The 18500-nt window shown below is 39.0% G+C and overlaps 10 non-coding genes across 10 annotated transcripts; all 10 read right to left on the bottom strand.

Moving 5' to 3' along the window:
* Positions 1 to 524: 524 nt before the first annotated feature.
* On the bottom strand, positions 525 to 597 carry trnav-uac (transfer RNA valine (anticodon UAC)). Its single transcript has one exon. It is a non-coding gene; the product is annotated as a tRNA-Val (tRNA).
* Positions 598 to 1529: 932 nt separating this feature from the next.
* trnav-uac (transfer RNA valine (anticodon UAC)) lies at positions 1530 to 1602 on the bottom strand. The gene has a single exon. It is a non-coding gene; the product is annotated as a tRNA-Val (tRNA).
* A 931-nt stretch (positions 1603 to 2533) lies between these two features.
* On the bottom strand, positions 2534 to 2606 carry trnav-uac (transfer RNA valine (anticodon UAC)). The gene has a single exon. It is a non-coding gene; the product is annotated as a tRNA-Val (tRNA).
* A 9502-nt stretch (positions 2607 to 12108) lies between these two features.
* trnav-uac (transfer RNA valine (anticodon UAC)) lies at positions 12109 to 12181 on the bottom strand. Its single transcript has one exon. It is a non-coding gene; the product is annotated as a tRNA-Val (tRNA).
* A 932-nt stretch (positions 12182 to 13113) lies between these two features.
* On the bottom strand, positions 13114 to 13187 carry trnav-uac (transfer RNA valine (anticodon UAC)). Its single transcript has one exon. It is a non-coding gene; the product is annotated as a tRNA-Val (tRNA).
* A 931-nt stretch (positions 13188 to 14118) lies between these two features.
* trnav-uac (transfer RNA valine (anticodon UAC)) lies at positions 14119 to 14191 on the bottom strand. The gene has a single exon. It is a non-coding gene; the product is annotated as a tRNA-Val (tRNA).
* Positions 14192 to 15123: 932 nt separating this feature from the next.
* On the bottom strand, positions 15124 to 15196 carry trnav-uac (transfer RNA valine (anticodon UAC)). Its single transcript has one exon. It is a non-coding gene; the product is annotated as a tRNA-Val (tRNA).
* A 932-nt stretch (positions 15197 to 16128) lies between these two features.
* On the bottom strand, positions 16129 to 16202 carry trnav-uac (transfer RNA valine (anticodon UAC)). Its single transcript has one exon. It is a non-coding gene; the product is annotated as a tRNA-Val (tRNA).
* A 913-nt stretch (positions 16203 to 17115) lies between these two features.
* Positions 17116 to 17188, bottom strand: trnai-uau (transfer RNA isoleucine (anticodon UAU)). The gene has a single exon. It is a non-coding gene; the product is annotated as a tRNA-Ile (tRNA).
* A 910-nt stretch (positions 17189 to 18098) lies between these two features.
* trnav-uac (transfer RNA valine (anticodon UAC)) lies at positions 18099 to 18169 on the bottom strand. Its single transcript has one exon. It is a non-coding gene; the product is annotated as a tRNA-Val (tRNA).
* Between the last annotated feature and the right edge of the window lie 331 nt (positions 18170 to 18500).

The following is an 18500-nucleotide window of genomic DNA, read 5'->3' as shown; positions in this document are numbered from 1 at the left end:
AACTACTAAACTAGAGAAACTGCTGCTAGAATTATTACTGTGGAGTAAACCAAATTTTACATATATTCATCGCACGAATTCGAAATTCCAACATAATGCATTTATGAAAATTCTCTGTTACAAATACAGTACTTCTCACATGTGTCAGAGACGTCTGTTTCCGCCCAGCATCGAAAAGTATACATTTTGCGTCTTAAGTGAACTTGATAACCACTACGCTATGGAATCTTTTGATTCCCAAAAGAAGGCATTAATGAAAAATTGAATTTTCAGTTTCAACTATGGTACTTACTGAATGTATCAATGAGTGCTGTTTACACAGAGGTTCAAACCAGGGACCTTTTGCATGTTAAGTGCACGTGATAACAGCTACACTACAGAAACTTCTGCTTGAGATACCTGCAAGAAGTAAACTTAATTTTCTTATAGTCAGTGCATGTATTTGAATTTCCAAAATAAGGTATTTATGAAAGCAACTCATCTCTTTTATAAATACACAACTTACTGCATGTGTCAAAGATGACTGTTTCCGCCCGGTTTCGAACCAGGGACCTTTCGCGTGTAAAGCGAACGTGATAACGACTACACTACAGAAACTGATGCAAGTGTTATCAGCAAGGAGTAACCCAAATTTTACAGATATTCATTGCATGTATTCCAATTTCCAAAAAAAGCCATTCATGAGAACATATATTCTCTGTTGTTGATACAGCACTAACTGCATGTGTCAAAGATCACTGTTTCTATCAGTTTTTCAACCACAGACCTTTCGCATGTAAGGTGAATGTGATAACCATTACACTACAGAAACTGCTGCATTAATTACCAGCAAGGAGTAAACCGCATTTTACAAATATTTATTGCATGTATTCGAATTTCCAAAGTAAGGCATTTATTAGAACAACTATTCTCTGTTACAAATACAGTACTTAATGGATTTGTCATAGAGAACTGTTTCCGCCCAGCTTCGAATCGGGGACCATTCGTGTGTAAAGCAAACTTGATAACTACTAAACTAGAGAAACTGCTGCTAGAATTATTACTGTGGAGTAAACCAAATTTTACATATATTCATCGCACGAATTCGAAATTCCAACATAATGCATTTATGAAAATTCTCTGTTACAAATACAGTACTTCTCACATGTGTCAGAGACGTCTGTTTCCGCCCAGCAACGAAAAGTATACATTTTGCGTCTTAAGTGAACTTGATAACCACTACGCTATGGAATCTTTTGATTCCCAAAAGAAGGCATTAATGAAAAATTGAATTTTCAGTTTCAACTATGGTACTTACTGAATGTATCAATGAGTGCTGTTTACACAGAGGTTCAAACCAGGGACCTTTTGCATGTTAAGTGCACGTGATAACAGCTACACTACAGAAACTTCTGCTTGAGATACCTGCAAGAAGTAAACTTAATTTTCTTATAGTCAGTGCATGTATTTGAATTTCCAAAATAAGGTATTTATGAAAGCAACTCATCTCTTTTATAAATACACAACTTACTGCATGTGTCAAAGATGACTGTTTCCGCCCGGTTTCGAACCAGGGACCTTTCGCGTGTAAAGCGAACGTGATAACCACTACACTACAGAAACTGATGCAAGTGTTATCAGCAAGGAGTAACCCAAATTTTACAGATATTCATTGCATGTATTCCAATTTCCAAAAAAAGCCATTCATGAGAACATATATTCTCTGTTGTTGATACAGCACTAACTGCATGTGTCAAAGATCACTGTTTCTATCAGTTTTTCAACCACAGACCTTTCGCATGTAAGGTGAACGTGATAACCATTACACTACAGAAACTGCTGCATTAATTACCAGCAAGGAGTAAACCGCATTTTACAAATATTTATTGCATGTATTCGAATTTCCAAAGTAAGGCATTTATTAGAACAACTATTCTCTGTTACAAATACAGTACTTAATGGATTTGTCATAGAGAACTGTTTCCGCCCAGCTTCGAATCGGGGACCATTCATGTGTAAAGCAAACTTGATAACTACTAAACTAGAGAAACTGCTGCTAGAATTATTACTGTGGAGTAAACCAAATTTTACATATATTCATCGCACTAATTCGAAATTCCAACATAATGCATTTATGAAAATTCTCTGTTACAAATACAGTACTTCTCACATGTGTCAGAGACGTCTGTTTCCGCCCAGCATCGAAAAGTATACATTTTGCGTCTTAAGTGAACTTGATAACCACTACGCTATGGAATCTTTTGATTCCCAAAAGAAGGCATTAATGAAAAATAGAATTTTCAGTTTCAACTATGGTACTTACTGAATGTATCAATGAGTGCTGTTTACACAGAGGTTCAAACCAGGGACCATTTGCATGTTAAGTGCACGTGATAACAGCTACACTACAGAAACTTCTGCTTGAGATACCTAAAGAAGTAAACTTAATTTTCTTATAGTCAGTGCATGTATTTGAATTTCCAAAATAAGGTATTTATGAAAGCAACTCATCTCTTTTATAAATACACAACTTACTGCATGTGTCAAAGATGACTGTTTCCGCCCGGTTTCGAACCAGGGACCTTTCGCGTGTAAAGCGAACGTGATAACCACTACACTACAGAAACTGATGCAAGTGTTATCAGCAAGGAGTAACCCAAATTTTACAGATATTCATTGCATGTATTCCAATTTCCAAAAAAAGCCATTCATGAGAACATATATTCTCTGTTGTTGATACAGCACTAACTGCATGTGTCAAAGATCACTGTTTCTATCAGTTTTTCAACCACAGACCTTTCGCATGTAAGGTGAACGTGATAACCATTACACTACAGAAACTGCTGCATTAATTACCAGCAAGGAGTAAACCGCATTTTACAAATATTTATTGCATGTATTCGAATTTCCAAAGTAAGGCATTTATTAGAACAACTATTCTCTGTTACAAATACAGTACTTAATGGATTTGTCATAGAGAACTGTTTCTGCCCAGCTTCGAATCGGGGACCATTCGTGTGTAAAGCAAACTTGATAACTACTAAACTAGAGAAACTGCTGCTAGAATTATTACTGTGGAGTAAACCAAATTTTACATATATTCATCGCACGAATTCGAAATTCCAACATAATGCATTTATGAAAATTCTCTGTTACAAATACAGTACTTCTCACATGTGTCAGAGACGTCTGTTTCCGCCCAGCATCGAAAAGTATACATTTTGCGTCTTAAGTGAACTTGATAACCACTACGCTATGGAATCTTTTGATTCCCAAAAGAAGGCATTAATGAAAAATTGAATTTTCAGTTTCAACTATGGTACTTTCTGTTAGTAATTAGATATGTAGACGGACGAGTCGGTCAAGGATCGATTCAGACAAGGTGGTAAATTGTATGACAAGCTACAGTTTATTCAGAGTGAAGATATCTAGAACAGCGTAATTACGGCTCTCCCGCTGGTTCGTACGGAAGCGCAGACGAAGAAGAGGCCGTTACAATCAGTACACCACTATTATATAGAAAAGAAAGTAGGTTGATTCTGGAAGATCGGATCTTTGGATTGGTTCAGCTGGGGTGTAGTCTGTAGTCTTCCGCCATTGGCTCAGTAGTCTGTCCGTCATCGTAGAATCCTCTTCGGGCATTCAACGTTCAGAGACAACGGAGATCATGTGTGTGCGCTGGTTTTGGCCATTAGTGTAATGCGGGAGCTATCCTGTAGGGGACCCCACAGGCTCAACTCTGAGTTGTAGCCCCCCCTTAACAATAGTTTGGTCTCCTACATAAGAAATAGCATTTCTCTACAAAACCCTCTCTTCACGTCTCACCAGAGACGTGACACAACCTAACTGGATCCAGACACAAAGAGAAACTTCTCCCAATGGGACTATGAAATAAGGCACGGTATTAAACAGAAATAGATATAGTATTACCATCATGTTCTCCATTCAATCCCACTATGTACTAAGTTGGCTACCAGCCACCTAGGAACTTACAACCCTCATTTTACAGAGCGGAGAACAACAGCTCAAAATAAAAGTAAATGCTTGTCTACATAAGCCAACTTTTTTCCCGCAGGAAAAAGTTGTGATTCCCTCTCTTCACATCTCCAAAGAGATGTGACTTAAACTAGGCAAGTCAGGCGGAATGATCCACTTGCATAACACATACATACATCCCCATAAGGCAACAGCAGATATAATGTAAATCTAATAGGCACTCTCCTCCTCATCCTCGAATTCAAGTAGGTCTTTATCCAGCAGAGGAAACATCTGGGAAGGGGAGGAAGGGTCAATGGCTTTAGAGATAACCCTAGTGGCAAGGGAACGGATGCATGGAATGCAACAGCATCCACAGAGAACTAAAATGGCAGCGAACACCGAAATGGATACCAAAATGGAGGACACCAGGGTTTTATATCTACCAAAAGCACTCATCCAGGAGTCCCACATCGAGGTATCCATCCCAGAATGAGATTTCATTTTACCATTAAGCGTCCTCAAACCTTCTAGGGCCATGGTCAAGCTACCATCGGAGGCTGCGTTATTAGGGATGAAAGTGCAACACTGTTCACCAAACATAGTACAAGCTCCACCTTTCTCCGCCAGTAGCATATCTACTGCAATGCGATTCTGCAATGTCATAAGAGAAGTTGCAGCCAGGCTCTCATGCTCCATACCGTTATCACGCACCTGGCTCCTGTTATCTAACAACAACAAAAAACCGCTTGTTCTCGCAACCCCACGCTCTGAATGTGCCCTCCCTTCTGTATTTTTCCAGCATGAGAAAGTCCCCTGGCCCTGACACTTTTAACAATGTTTCAAGTCAGCTATGTTGCATAACACTTGCATACATCAACACAAGCCAACAGCAGATAATATTCAATCATATATATGGTAATGGCTATAATGTAAAACACAGGAACCAATAATCCCTCTTTTTCACACCCCCCAGGGTGTGAACAAAAATTCAGCAATGAATCATATAACAGTCACAGAGTTTAAAATACCTTCATGTCAAAAGAGAACAGCTCATTCAAAAACAGAACATTAAAAAAAAAATTGTGTGAAATTTAAGTCCCCCTTTTGACACCCACAAGGGTGTCACTTAGCAAAAACAGGATAACACTTTGTTTATTGACATGTAAGATACCGGATAAAACTTTGGTCATGGAAAACAGAGTAAAACAAAGCAAAGCATTATTATAAACCATCTGGTCCTCTCAGCTACTCCTATCCTGCACCAGTTGGGCTTCATGCCACCCAGGGACTCAAAACCTTCACAACAGGGAGAACAAACATACTGGAAAGAAAACCCATCATTAAGATGTATAACAAGGAACTGTGGTGGTGTAAGATTTATTCTACTACCTCGCCCACAGCATACCATGGGTCATCCTCAGTCAGTCTCATCCTCCCCTGAAAGCATGCTTCAGTATCAGCATCTCCAACTGGAGCATCACGCAAAGGCATCATCATGCCTGAAGCCTTCACCACATCTGTAACAGACTTCTTGAAACACGGTATGATGCAAGAAGCACAACACATCAATAACAAAAATACAAAAATTAGGGTCAGAAATCCAGTAACCACCATTCTAGTGTACTTACCAAAACCAGGCTCCCACTCAAGAGAACAGGCCAGACTCCTCCACCCCCGCCATGGTCCTCATCTCAGCAGATAGTGCATCAAGCCCACTAAGGGCCTTAGATATACTACCATCTGGACTGGTGTTATTAGGAATATACGTGCAACATTGTTCACCGAACATCTTGCATACGCCCCCCTGACTGGCAAGAAGCATATCCAAAGCAAGTCTATTCTGTCTGGCAACCCTAGATGTGGCCTCAAACTGTTCAGACATACCAGTGAGTGCATCACGGGGGTAATTAACAAAACGCTGTTGATCATAGTAGATGTAATGAATCCATGCAGTCTGTCTTGCATCCACTATGGCTGGACCTATAATCCATCATTCCTGCCCAAGGCCTGAAGCTCATGAGGAACCCCCACCGGCACTCCCAACAGGTTAGTGTGTATGTCAACTACATCCTCTGTCCATGGAGCACTACTTCTATGTCTCCCATGGGATGGAATGTTTTCAGGTCCCCTGGATACAGAACCCAACAACTGTTCAGCAGTAACATCAACAATGGTCAGTGGAATTATCAAACTGGTCAGAGCACACGTACCTTGCCAGTCTCCTCTAAGAATGGGTCTCAGCACTCTTTTGGGTCCACAGATCCACCACACATCAGCCAGACCACTAGTTTGGTTTAGGCCTGTAACTGGCCAAGTGGAATTAATGGTTATGTTACTACTGCAATCAGCTTCAGGCAATCTCCCATAATCAATGCCATTACCTGTACCCGTGATGCAACTGTAATTGCCCCCATATGCCTCAACACCCCAAGGGGCCCGATGAGGAGGTACTGTAGGAAACACAAGGCTCAAAGAGGAACAGAGAGTTGAATTGGCCTCAACCAGGTATAAACCTCTCAGAATACACAACCACCCCTCTCCTTCTCCTATAGCAAATGGGTGTGTAGCCAGAACAGGTCCATCATGACCAATGTTTCATGTAACTCATGTAGTCCTTTCTTTTCAGGGTCTTAACTGTATACCTCATATAAGAAAGCCACAAATTGTCCCTACCAATAACACCAGTCTCAGTGCCTAATTGATCAATAGCTGAATAGTCTAACATTAATTACCTGAATGGGATTTTTTAATACAGTGGTGGCAGGTTCGGTCCAGGGGTGGTAGAGGAGTGTGTCTGGCCCTGGTTCATCTGGGACCTCTGGTTTTGGCAGCACCTTAATAGAAAACACACCCATCGTGTCTGTCCCGGTCCTTTGTAGTCCGAGGGTGTAAGTGCCTGCATCAGAGAGCTTAATAGTTTTGATGGTTAGCAAGATTTCATCACCTTTACAAAGTTCAACAGTGCTCCCAGGTTTTCCCATATCATGGAAAACCTATCCACCTTTGTGGGATCCCCTCTGCTTTAAGGATACCCTCTCTTCCAATCCCAGAACTGTCCCATGTCGGTTATCCTGTAATCCCCATACGGACACCCTCCCAATTTAATATAATTTCATTTATAATTTTCGTCCACTTGTTCTGTAGACATACATTCAGCATTCCACGGGTCAGAACCTGGAATCCGCTGGTACATCACCATCTATTTCCATCGATTTCTCCAGAGTCCTGGAAATAAGGCCTCATAGACAGGGAGTTAGACAACAGCCCCATAAAACTAAAACAGTCACACAGGTGAATGTAGCCCACAATACAGTGATCATAATATTTTCCCCATTTTCTAAACATATTATCAAACCCAATTAATCAGAAGTATCCACCCCAGTGTTTTCTGTCAACCCGTGATCCAGGGTGGTCAAACCAGCTGAGGCTTCGGGTACTGATTCATCCGGAGCTGTGTTATTTGGGATGTCACCCACGATAAGACAGCTCAGACAAACAGCTTCCATGTGAAGCCCCACCCTTTCCCCGAGAACACATCACTTAGCAAGAGCCAGACACATCGTCACTTCTATGAACAAAAACAGGGGTGACAGGACAGGGAGGATTTTCTTCATTCGAGAGATGGCCCCCGGAATTCTGTTAATTCCAGTTCTCCTCTCGAACACTGTTTATTGTTCGATAGTGTCAGTGTGTCTTACCCTCCCACCGTGCGATATGAATCCGGGTAGCTCTTTCAGCTAGCTGCCACCAGGAGACCTTGGTATGGTCCCCCCAACAAGCCTCTGGGACTGGATTGAGTGACTTCACCTGCAGTTCACCTATAATGCATAAAATGCTGGACATACAGGCTTGGTTAACAAACAGTTTCTCATGTTTGATCTGATTCTATCTTTAACTTCTATGCCCATTTGTTAACTATATATTTTTTAAATATTAGTTTCTTATCCAATAGGCCCCATCCTATCCTAGACCACAATTTACCTATCCCCCTTTTGATACCTGGCTCTGCCCAGGTAACAACCTTACCTACTCTAAATAATGACTTAGGTAAGATTAGTATATTATCCTTCTGTTCTGACATTATCATGTAGGAGCGCCCCTTTAATTTCCCACATGTCCAATTCTCCCTTTTGTCTCCACTCAGTGACTGTTATCTACACACTCCGTTATCTTTGCTCGTCCTGGCTCCCTTCTAAAACTTCTCCTCTCTGCTCTCCAACCGTCAAGGTCTCTGCAGTGCGGGGGAGGGCTCATCTGTCTGCCTTTTCCCATGTTTCCACATTTTAACTAAATGTCCCACTGTTTGGCTTTATCTAAACTCATGGATTTTTATTTTTAGAAAAACATGTCTATGGTGGCAATTACTAAAGTCTTTATATAGGTTAAGTAAACTCCACTATAATTAAGTTACCTTAAAAAAAAAAAAATCCAAAAAATATTTATTTTATTTTTTATTTTTATTTTTTTAAACAGTATTACCCATGACCACAAATGTATTATTCAAATGGCACCCCCTTGTGGCTGATCAGACCACCCGAGAGAGCCATGAAATCCGGTCACGGGTTACACCATCCCCCCACATTCGTGTTCCATACCATATTAGACATATTAAAGAACCCTTTATCCTTAAAATAAAATAAAAATTACTTGTGTAATTAAAACTCATAAAATAAAAACTCATAAAGGTTCCATATGTGAGCGTGCCTCTTTAAAATATCATGTCTCTGGGAACATGGAAATCCCCTTAACCCAAACATTTACTACAAAAACAAAACCTAATAATTATGATAATCCCCTCAAACTCAAATAATTTGTCTCGATGTTTCATGTCTTATTCGTGTTTCTCCAAATTTTCTCCCAAAAATACTTCTTAAATACCCAGCCATTAGACAGACACACACAACTGTGATAAATGTGCACTGTCCCTTTAACATAAAAACCTCAGCCTGCAATCCACTCTGCGGGCCTTTCATAGTTCTCCATAATGAAAACAGATTCTAATGTTAGTATACCTTGACCTCCTGTTTAATTTCAATGATGTTATCTGAACAATCAAACCAAAATCAATACCCGGGAAGTACTTGTATAAATGAATTAAAATAACTAAATAATTTGGTTAGAACACCACTCCCGTCTTACATCGACCACACCCTTCGCCCCGTACCTAGTGTACAGCTTATCTATTACTCAGTGGCTCAATTAATGTTTAACGTAAGTATGTTCAGATGTTGATTATGTAATTCTACAACATTAGTATAGTTCAAACCTCATAATATAAATCCGCAAAAAGAAATTTGCGTTAATAGAGTTTAACACTCTTTCCAACAGTCATGCACCCCCCTCAATATTCTATGATATAACTCTCATCAGCAAGCCTGCGACTTTTTCAACATTCTCACCGGTTCCAGCTCCAACTGAAACACCTCATGTACCACACTCGCTTTGTCCCCGACCTCATTCATATCGATATTAGTCCCCGACTGAATATCAAGCGTGTTTCATGCACAGGATTTGATTCTTACAAATCTTCATTTACGCCAGTAAGCAGACCAGTGGGAGACGCAATGGCCCCGCCTTCTGTTCATTCTCTGTTTGGTCCCTTGGTTCTTAAATACATGGCTTTTATTTCTTTCAACTTCCTTGTCTCTGGCCTCCTGCTACGTCCCTCTCAACTCACATTCCATTGTTTTCAGCTGGGCCCCTGTTGGCGGCCACCCCCCTAGATAACCTGCTTGTGTCCATCTTAACTTCAATCCCTCCCAAACTTTCTTTATAGGCGTCCATCGTTCCTTTCCCCCTGATCTATATTCAATTTTTTGTTCTAGGAACTCATTAAACCTCAGCTTTGGAGTATTGGGAGTCGCCATTGTGAATTTGCTTTAAACGTAATTAAATTTAATTCAATCGGAATTTAATCGTAGTTTTAATCGAAATTCTCTCCTTCTATCTGAATATAGTTAGCATATACTTCGCCCGACGTTGATTAGTACCCACGATGTATTCGAAGAGACACTATTGCTCGTGCTCTGCCTTATCTCAGAGCTTCTCCTTCGTATATTCAGGTTGAGAAAAACCGCATGGGTTTGTATAGCATTATGGAGCGCACAACCAAGGGATCTATTAGACTATTTAGTCTCAATATTTAAATATTATATTCAGATATTATTTCAATTATACATCAGTCATTTCATTCCTGATTATACATTTATACATGTACCTATTAACATAGGTACATAGGTACAATATAGAAGTTTCGGATTTATCCAATATCCCTTATTATAATTCTCTCTCTCTCCCTCTATCTAACCACCAACAATCTTAATGGAAACAATTACAACCACATTGCATTTTAACATAACATAACCAGTTACAAATAGACAAAACAAGACAAAACAGCACGTTACATCTCTGACCCCTGAAAGCCGATCCTTATCAGTGAATTTCTATCAGACTGAGCCGTACCGGACCACAGGATAAAATTACAATTTATCCCCCTCGGCGCCAGATTTGAAGAATAGTAATTAGCTATCCCCTACTGATCTCTATTCCTGATCCCTATCGAGCTGACCCCTATCAGAATTATTACACATGTCCGACCCCTATCGGTGAATCTCTATCAGACTGAGCCGTACCGGGTCACGGGATAAAATTACAATTTATCCCCTCGGTGCCAGATTTGAAGAATAGTAATTAGCTATCCCCTACTGATCTCTATTCCCGACCCCTATCGGAACTATCACACATGTCCGACCCCTATCGGTGAATCTCTATCAGACTGAGCCGTACCGGGTCACGGGATAAAATTACAATTTATCCCCTCGGTGCCAGATTTGAAGAATAGTAATTAGCTATCCCCTACTGATCTCTGTTCCCGACCCCTATCGGAACTATCACACATGTCCGACCCCTATCGGTGAATCTCTATCAGACTGAGCCGTACCGGGTCACGGGATAAAATTACAATTTATCCCCTCGGTGCCAGATTTGAAGAATAGTAATTAGCTATCCCCTACTGATCTCTATTCCCGACCCCTATCGGAACTATCAAAGACAAAACAGTGATCACTCATCATTGAAAGCTAGCAGACTGTGCTGACCGGACTGATATCTCATCAATGATTTAAATCACACCGGCCGTCGCCGGTTCGTTACTACATATGTTCACATACACTGTTATTTCGACTCGTCAGCAAATTATAAATTTACACAAGAATTCATACTTACTCGGAAAAACTGATAAAAATTTGGAGAGACTATTCGACAATATGCAAAGTTTGATTTAACAGGCTTTTGCTTACCTTATTTTTTTTTATGGTGCACCTTGAAATCAGTTTTCCGAGTTGAGCAGAATTGTTGCCCTCCCCCGAAAGTCTTCACCCGTCTTTCTTATTTATTTAATGAATCGTCCTTTCCCCAATTCGCCTTCTCCACACCCAAATCAACTCACTTCGACTGGATCGTTAGTAAACTATACTCTGCTACCATTTCTGTTAGTAATTAGATATGTAGACGGACGAGTCGGTCAAGGATCGATTCAGACAAGGTGGTAAATTGTATGACAAGCTACAGTTTATTCAGAGTGAAGATATCTAGAACAGCGTAATTACGGCTCTCCCGCTGGTTCGTACGGAAGCGCAGACGAAGAAGAGGCCGTTACAATCAGTACACCACTATTATATAGAAAAGAAAGTAGGTTGATTCTGGAAGATCGGATCTTTGGATTGGTTCAGCTGGGGTGTAGTCTGTAGTCTTCCGCCATTGGCTCAGTAGTCTGTCCGTCATCGTAGAATCCTCTTCGGGCATTCAACGTTCAGAGACAACGGAGATCATGTGTGGTGCGCTGGTTTTGGCCATTAGTGTAATGCGGGAGCTATCCTGTAGGGGACCCCACAGGCTCAACTCTGAGTTGTAGCCCCCCCTTAACAATAGTTTGGTCTCCTACATAAGAAATAGCATTTCTCTACATTACTGAATGTATCATGAGTGCTGTTTACACAGAGGTTCAAACCAGGGACCTTTTGCATACCTGCAAGAAGTAAACTTAATTTTCTTATAGTCAGTGCATGTATTTGAATTTCCAAAATAAGGTATTTATGAAAGCAACTCATCTCTTTTATAAATACACAACTTACTGCATGTGTCAAAGATGACTGTTTCCGCCCGGTTTCGAACCAGGGACCTTTCGCGTGTAAAGCGAACGTGATAACCACTACACTACAGAAACTGATGCAAGTGTTATCAGCAAGGAGTAACCCAAATTTTACAGATATTCATTGCATGTATTCCAATTTCCAAAAAAAGCCATTCATGAGAACATATATTCTCTGTTGTTGATACAGCACTAACTGCATGTGTCAAAGATCACTGTTTCTATCAGTTTTTCAACCACAGACCTTTCGCATGTAAGGTGAACGTGATAACCATTACACTACAGAAACTGCTGCATTAATTACCAGCAAGGAGTAAACCGCATTTTACAAATATTTATTGCATGTATTCGAATTTCCAAAGTAAGGCATTTATTAGAACAACTATTCTCTGTTACAAATACAGTACTTAATGGATTTGTCATAGAGAACTGTTTCCGCCCAGCTTCGAATCGGGGACCATTCGTGTGTAAAGCAAACTTGATAACTACTAAACTAGAGAAACTGCTGCTAGAATTATTACTGTGGAGTAAACCAAATTTTACATATATTCATCGCACGAATTCGAAATTCCAACATAATGCATTTATGAAAATTCTCTGTTACAAATACAGTACTTCTCACATGTGTCAGAGACGTCTGTTTCCGCCCAGCATCGAAAAGTATACATTTTGCGTCTTAAGTGAACTTGATAACCACTACGCTATGGAATCTTTTGATTCCCAAAAGAAGGCATTAATGAAAAATAGAATTTTCAGTTTCAACTATGGTACTTACTGAATGTATCAATGAGTGCTGTTTACACAGAGGTTCAAACCAGGGACCTTTTGCATGTTAAGTGCACGTGATAACAGCTACACTACAGAAACTTCTGCTTGAGATACCTGCAAGAAGTAAACTTAATTTTCTTATAGTCAGTGCATGTATTTGAATTTCCAAAATAAGGTATTTATGAAAGCAACTCATCTCTTTTATAAATACACAACTTACTGCATGTGTCAAAGATGACTGTTTCCGCCTCGGTTTCGAACCAGGGACCTTTCGCGTGTAAAGCGAACGTGATAACCACTACACTACAGAAACTGATGCAAGTGTTATCAGCAAGGAGTAACCCAAATTTTACAGATATTCATTGCATGTATTCCAATTTCCAAAAAAAGCCATTCATGAGAACATATATTCTCTGTTGTTGATACAGCACTAACTGCATGTGTCAAAGATCACTGTTTCTATCAGTTTTTCAACCACAGACCTTTCGCATGTAAGGTGAACGTGATAACCATTACACTACAGAAACTGCTGCATTAATTACCAGCAAGGAGTAAACCGCATTTTACAAATATTTATTGCATGTATTCGAATTTCCAAAGTAAGGCATTTATTAGAACAACTATTCTCTGTTACAAATACAGTACTTAATGGATTTGTCATAGAGAACTGTTTCCGCCCAGCTTCGAATCGGGGACCATTCATGTGTAAAGCAAACTTGATAACTACTAAACTAGAGAAACTGCTGCTAGAATTATTACTGTGGAGTAAACCAAATTTTACATATATTCATCGCACGAATTCGAAATTCCAACATAATGCATTTATGAAAATTCTCTGTTACAAATACAGTACTTCTCACATGTGTCAGAGACGTCTGTTTCCGCCCAGCATCGAAAAGTATACATTTTGCGTCTTAAGTGAACTTGATAACCACTACGCTATGAATCTTTTGATTCCCAAAAGAAGGCATTAATGAAAAATTGAATTTTCAGTTTCAACTATGGTACTTACTGAATGTATCAATGAGTGCTGTTTACACAGAGGTTCAAACCAGGGACCTTTTGCATGTTAAGTGCACGTGATAACAGCTACACTACAGAAACTTCTGCTTGAGATACCTGCAAGAAGTAAACTTAATTTTCTTATAGTCAGTGCATGTATTTGAATTTCCAAAATAAGGTATTTATGAAAGCAACTCATCTCTTTTATAAATACACAACTTACTGCATGTGTCAAAGATGACTGTTTCCGCCCGGTTTCGAACCAGGGACCTTTCGCGTGTAAAGCGAACGTGATAACCACTACACTACAGAAACTGATGCAAGTGTTATCAGCAAGGAGTAACCCAAATTTTACAGATATTCATTGCATGTATTCCAATTTCCAAAAAAAGCCATTCATGAGAACATATATTCTCTGTTGTTGATACAGCACTAACTGCATGTGTCAAAGATCACTGTTTCTATCAGTTTTTCAACCACAGACCTTTCGCATGTAAGGTGAACGTGATAACCATTACACTACAGAAACTGCTGCATTAATTACCAGCAAGGAGTAAACCGCATTTTACAAATATTTATTGCATGTATTCGAATTTCCAAAGTAAGGCATTTATTAGAACAACTATTCTCTGTTACAAATACAGTACTTAATGGATTTGTCATAGAGAACTGTTTCCGCCCAGCTTCGAATCGGGGACCATTCGTGTGTAAAGCAAACTTGATAACTACTAAACTAGAGAAACTGCTGCTAGAATTATTACTGTGGAGTAAACCAAATTTTACATATATTCATCGCACGAATTCGAAATTCCAACATAATGCATTTATGAAAATTCTCTGTTACAAATACAGTACTTCTCACATGTGTCAGAGACGTCTGTTTCCGCCCAGCAACGAAAAGTATACATTTTGCGTCTTAAGTGAACTTGATAACCACTACGCTATGGAATCTTTTGATTCCCAAAAGAAGGCATTAATGAAAAATTGAATTTTCAGTTTCAACTATGGTACTTACTGAATGTATCAATGAGTGCTGTTTACACAGAGGTTCAAACCAGGGACCTTTTGCATGTTAAGTGCACGTGATAACAGCTACACTACAGAAACTTCTGCTTGAGATACCTGCAAGAAGTAAACTTAATTTTCTTATAGTCAGTGCATGTATTTGAATTTCCAAAATAAGGTATTTATGAAAGCAACTCATCTCTTTTATAAATACACAACTTACTGCATGTGTCAAAGATGACTGTTTCCGCCCGGTTTCGAACCAGGGACCTTTCGCGTGTAAAGCGAACGTGATAACCACTACACTACAGAAACTGATGCAAGTGTTATCAGCAAGGAGTAACCCAAATTTTACAGATATTCATTGCATGTATTCCAATTTCCAAAAAAAGCCATTCATGAGAACATATATTCTCTGTTGTTGATACAGCACTAACTGCATGTGTCAAAGATCACTGTTTCTATCAGTTTTTCAACCACAGACCTTTCGCATGTAAGGTGAACGTGATAACCATTACACTACAGAAACTGCTGCATTAATTACCAGCAAGGAGTAAACCGCATTTTACAAATATTTATTGCATGTATTCGAATTTCCAAAGTAAGGCATTTATTAGAACAACTATTCTCTGTTACAAATACAGTACTTAATGGATTTGTCATAGAGAACTGTTTCCGCCCAGCTTCGAATCGGGGACCATTCATGTGTAAAGCAAACTTGATAACTACTAAACTAGAGAAACTGCTGCTAGAATTATTACTGTGGAGTAAACCAAATTTTACATATATTCATCGCACGAATTCGAAATTCCAACATAATGCATTTATGAAAATTCTCTGTTACAAATACAGTACTTCTCACATGTGTCAGAGACGTCTGTTTCCGCCCAGCATCGAAAAGTATACATTTTGCGTCTTAAGTGAACTTGATAACCACTACGCTATGGAATCTTTTGATTCCCAAAAGAAGGCATTAATGAAAAATAGAATTTTCAGTTTCAACTATGGTACTTACTGAATGTATCAATGAGTGCTGTTTACACAGAGGTTCAAACCAGGGACCTTTTGCATGTTAAGTGCACGTGATAACAGCTACACTACAGAAACTTCTGCTTGAGATACCTGAAAGAAGTAAACTTAATTTTCTTATAGTCAGTGCATGTATTTGAATTTCCAAAATAAGGCATTTATGAAAGCAACTCATCTCTTTTATAAATACACAACTTACTGCATGTGTCAAAGATGACTGTTTCCGCCCGGTTTCGAACCAGGGACCTTTCGCGTGTAAAGCGAATCGTGATAACCACTACACTACAGAAACTGATGCAAGTGTTATCAGCAAGGAGTAACCCAAATTTTACAGATATTCATTGCATGTATTCCAATTTCCAAAAAAAGCCATTCATGAGAACATATATTCTCTGTTGTTGATACAGCACTAACTGCATGTGTCAAAGATCACTGTTTCTATCAGTTTTTCAACCACAGACCTTTCGCATGTAAGGTGAACGTGATAACCATTACACTACAGAAACTGCTGCATTAATTACCAGCAAGGAGTAAACCGCATTTTACAAATATTTATTGCATGTATTCGAATTTCCAAAGTAAGGCATTTATTAGAACAACTATTCTCTGTTACAAATACAGTACTTAATGGATTTGTCATAGAGAACTGTTTCCACCCAGCTTCGAATCGGGGACCATTCATGTGTAAAGCAAACTTGATAACTACTAAACTAGAGAAACTGCTGCTAGAATTATTACTGTGGAGTAAACCAAATTTTACATATATTCATCGCACGAATTCGAAATTCCAACATAATGCATTTATGAAAATTCTCTGTTACAAATACAGTACTTCTCACATGTGTCAGAGACGTCTGTTTACGCCCAGCATCGAAAAGTATACATTTTGCGTCTTAAGTGAACTTGAATCTTTTGATTCCCAAAAGAAGGCATTAATGAAAAATAGAATTTTCAGTTTCAACTATGGTACTTACTGAATGTATCAATGAGTGCTGTTTACACAGAGGTTCAAACCAGGGACCTTTTGCATGTTAAGTGCACGTGATAACAGCTACACTACAGAAACTTCTGCTTGAGATACCTGCAAGAAGTAAACTTAATTTTCTTATAGTCAGTGCATGTATTTGAATTTCCAAATAAGGTATTTATGAAAGCAACTCATCTCTTTTATAAATACACAACTTACTGCATGTGTCAAAGATGACTGTTTGCGCTCGGTTTCGAACCAGGGACCTTTCGCGTATAAAGCGAACGTGATAACCACTACACTACAGAAACTGATGCAAGTGTTATCAGCAAGGAGTAACCCAAATTTTACAGATATTCATTGCATGTATTCCAATTTCCAAAAAAAGCCATTCATGAGAACATATATTCTCTGTTGTTGATACAGCACTAACTGCATGTGTCAAAGATCACTGTTTCTATCAGTTTTTCAACCACAGACCTTTCGCATGTAAGGTGAACGTGATAAACCATTACACTACAGAAACTGCTGCATTAATTACCAGCAAGGAGTAAACCGCATTTTACAAATATTTATTGCATGTATTCGAATTTCCAAAGTAAGGCATTTATTAGAACAACTATTCTCTGTTACAAATACAGTACTTAATGGATTGTCATAGAGAACTGTTTCCACCCAGCTTCGAATCGGGGACCATTCATGTGTAAAGCAAACTTGATAACTACTAAACTAGAGAAACTGCTGCTAGAATTATTACTGTGGAGTAAACCAAATTTTACATATATTCATCGCACGAATTCGAAATTCCAACATAATGCATTTATGAAATTCTCTGTTACAAATACAGTACTTCTCACATGTGTCAGAGACGTCTGTTTACGCCCAGCATCGAAAAGTATACATTTTGCGTCTTAAGTGAACTTGAATCTTTTGATTCCCAAAAGAAGGCATTAATGAAAAATTGAATTTTCAGTTTCAACTATGGTACTTACTGAATGTATCAATGAGTGCTGTTTACACAGAGGTTCAAACCAGGGACCTTTTGCATGTTAAGTGCACGTGATAACAGCTACACTACAGAACTTCTGCTTGAGATACTGCAAGAAGTAAACTTAATTTTCTTATAGTCAGTGCATGTATTTGAATTTCCAAAATAAGGTATTTATGAAAGCACTCATCTCTTTTATAAATACACAACTTACTGCATGTGTCAAAGATGACTGTTTCGCCGGTTTCGAACCAGGGACCTTTCGCGTGTAAAGCGAACGTGATAACCACTACACTACAGAAACTGATGCAAGTGTATCAGCAAGGAGTAACCCAAATTTTACGATATTCATTGCATGTATTCCAATTTCCAAAAAAAGCCATTCATGAGAACATATATTCTCTGTTGTTGATACAGCACTAACTGCATGTGTCAAAGATCACTGTTTCTATCAGTTTTCAACCACAGACCTTTCGCATGTAGGTGAACGTGCTAAAACCATTCCACCCAGAAAAACTGCTGCATTAATTACCAGCAAGGGAGTTAAACCGCATTTTACAAATATTATTTGCATGTATCGCAGTTCCAAAGGAAGCATTTTAGAACAACTATTCTCTGTTACAAATACCGTACTT

The sequence above is a fragment of the Oncorhynchus kisutch genome, unplaced genomic scaffold, assembly GCF_002021735.2.
Source record: "Oncorhynchus kisutch isolate 150728-3 unplaced genomic scaffold, Okis_V2 scaffold951, whole genome shotgun sequence".
Lineage (NCBI taxonomy): Eukaryota > Metazoa > Chordata > Actinopteri > Salmoniformes > Salmonidae > Oncorhynchus > Oncorhynchus kisutch.
This window is presented reverse-complemented; position numbering and strand designations above follow the sequence as displayed.